At 45.4% G+C, this 3,123-nt stretch overlaps 1 pseudogene; it reads right to left on the bottom strand.

The window, feature by feature from the left end:
- Window positions 1-2,150: 2,150 nt before the first annotated feature.
- Window positions 2,151-2,778, bottom strand: Rpl13a-ps2 (ribosomal protein L13A, pseudogene 2; annotated as a pseudogene).
- Window positions 2,779-3,123: the final 345 nt, after the last annotated feature.

Here is a 3,123-nt window from a genome sequence, read left to right on the forward strand (position 1 = left end):
GGTTCACTCCCTGTTAGCAACTTTTCTCAGCAGATAGCCCACGGCTCTGGCATCTTTAACATCTTTGGGTCTCCAGGGCAGCGTCAATGTTACACTTGTTTCAATGTTGGGATCCACACATGATCCTCTAAAGGGCTGGCTTCACTTCTCCATCTCTGCCCTCTGTAGCAGTTTAACTTCAGGTCGAGCCACACTAAACTGTTTCTCTTGTTCTTGGTGATCATCCCATGGCATTGGCATCTCCGATACACTGGGGTCTTCTGTTGCAGCTAGGCTTCACCAATAGTCCCTTCTAGGCTCTCTTCATGGTGCCAAGTCTCAACTCCTTTGCCTGACCCCTTCAGTCCATCAATTGCAATTGAGGGTGCACCTTCACCAATGGCCTTCCACGGCCTCTCACAGCGCCCAGCCTCAGGTGCTCTTCATGGCCCCTTCATGCCTTCAAAACCAGTACCACCTGGGTGACTCTTACACATTACCAAGTCCAGCCGCAGCAGGAGGTACAACCTTGGCCTCTATGGAACACAGCTCTCAAAAACCACTTCCCAGAAGATTTCACCTCAGTGATCCTGATCTCTCTCTTAGCTCCAGCTAACCAGCATCAATTGCCCCAGTAGTCTCCTTCTCCTCTTGAACATAAAGCCAGAGACACATGGCTGAAGCTGCTGAGTTCTGGTGCTTGCAGGAGCTGGAACAAGGCCCCTTTGTTCTATTACATTATAACTAGCTTCCTCTTTTCTAACTCCTTCACTGCCTAAACTTGGCTGTCCTGGATCTCGATCTGTAGATTAACCTTGAATTTAGAGATCTGCATGCCTGTCTCCTGGGATTAAAGGTGTGTCCCACCACGCATGGATTTAAGTTTTTCTTCACCCAGGACTTGCTTTGTACTAGGTTGCCCTACAACTCAGAGACCTGCTTGTCTTTGTCTCCTGGGATTAAAGGTTTGTACTTAGTTCCTGGAGCTAATTTAGCTGGGTGGGATCTTGCCCCAAGGTCATTACTCCCTTAATTCGATTTAATATTCTTGAACACAGGATTCAGTTCCATGTCACTTCCGGGTGTCATATATTTTGTATTTTTCCTTTCTCAACTTCCCTGTTTTCATTAAAAGGCTCTTCATGAGACTGAATTTTAGTAACCACATAACAGAATTTACACCAGGCTGTTTTGAGTCTTCCTTTTTCAAAGCGATTAATCTAAGTCTCTTCACCTTAACCTCAGGCACACTCCTTGGACAATGGCAAAAAGTAGCCACATTTTTTTCCCCCAAAATACCACAAAAACAGTCTTTAGGCCACATTCTGAAATTCTTCTTCACTGAACCATCTCGAGCCAGATTACTCTCAGTAACAAAGTCTTCTACATTCCTACTAAGAAAGCCCCTGAAGCACCATTTAAAGCATTCCACTGCTTTCCAAATGCAAAGTCCCAAAATCCACGTTCTACTAAACAAAAGAATTGTCAGGCCTATCTATCACAGCAATACCCCACACCAGGTACCAACTTCCTTCTTAGGGTCTTATTGCTGTGAACAGACACGAAGACCAATGTAAATTTTATAAAGGACAACATTTAAATGGGGCTGGTTCAGAGGTTCAGTCCATTATCATCAAGGTGGCAGAATGGCAGCATCACAGCATCCAGGCAGGCATGGTGCAGGAGGAGCTGAGTTCTACATCTTCACCAAAAGGAAGCCAGAAACAGACTGAGCATCCCCAGGCAGCTAGGAGGGTCTCCAAGCCCACCCCACAGTGCACACTTCTTCCAACAAGGCCACACCTTCTAATAGCGCCACTCCCTGAGCCAAGCAAATGCAAACCATCACTATATAAATTTGGTACAATGAGAAATATTTTTAAGTCTGTACTTAAAAGACAATCTTAGGGAATTTAAAATCTTGAACTTGGGATTATGATAGTGGCTCGTATAGTGGAAGGCTTTGTCAGAGCTGCACTAATAATTTATCAGAATTTTTTTGATCAATGGTAGAACTCTGAAGTTTTGAAGTCTTAATACAGCAGGAGCATAGCATGGGGAAAGAAATCTAAAGTATTTTTCATTCTTTTATGTATCTTAAATCAATTTTTATACCAGTTAAGTTTTCACTTTATTTCATGAACCTTTTTTTTTTTTTTTTGAGGCACAAACAGTCTTTATTGGGTTCACACCAAGAGTCCATTGGTCTTGAGGACCTCTGTGAACTTGCAGATTTTCTTCTCTACATTCTTTTCTGCCTGTTTCCTTACCCTCAAGAGCTGCTTCTTCTTCCGGTAGTGGATCTTTGCCTTTTCCTTCCATTTCTCCTCCAGAGTAGCTGTCACTGCCTGGTACTTCTACCCGACCTCATGAGCCAGACGCCCCAGGTAAGCAAACTTTCTGGTAGGCTTCAGCCGCACAACCTTGAGGGCAGCAGGGACCACCATCCGCTTTTTCTTGTCATAGGGTGGAGGGATCCCATCCAACACCTTGAGGCGTTCCAGGGCAGCCTGGCCTCTTTTGGTCTTGTGCGGCAGCATGCCTCGCACAGTGCGCCAAAAAATGCGGCCTGGGGCTCGGAAGTGGTAGGGGCCTCGAGACGGGTTGGTGTTCATCCGCTTTCGGAGAAAGGCCAGATACTTTAACTTGTTTCTGTAGAAATTTCCAGAAATGTTGATGCCCTCACAGCGTACAACCACCACCTTTCGGCCCAGCAGTACCTGCTTGGCCACAATGGCCGCCAGGCGGCCCAGAAGATGGCCCCGGGCCATCCAATACTAGAACCTGCCCCTCCGCCATCTTCGGCAGCCGCCTAGGAAAAGCTATTTCATGAACCTTAAAACACCTTCTTAGACCCTAAAACGTTCTCTTAGACCCTCATAACCTAACATTTCTTTTTTTTTTTCCGGAGCTGGGGACCGAACCCAGGGCCTTGCGCTTGCTAGGCAAGCGCTCTACCGCTGAGCTAAATCCCCAACCCCATAACCTAACATTTCATATCCACAAACCGTACATAAACGTTACACTTTTCTACCCAGTTATTTGCTATAAATGAGGCACAGAAAATCACTGTAAAGAGAGTTCATTTAGATAAAGGCATAATAAAAATTTGAAAACCGTTTAAATATGAAGCCTGTGAGCAAG

Source organism: Rattus norvegicus, chromosome 20, assembly GCF_036323735.1.
Source record: "Rattus norvegicus strain BN/NHsdMcwi chromosome 20, GRCr8, whole genome shotgun sequence".
Taxonomy (NCBI): Eukaryota; Metazoa; Chordata; class Mammalia; order Rodentia; family Muridae; genus Rattus; species Rattus norvegicus.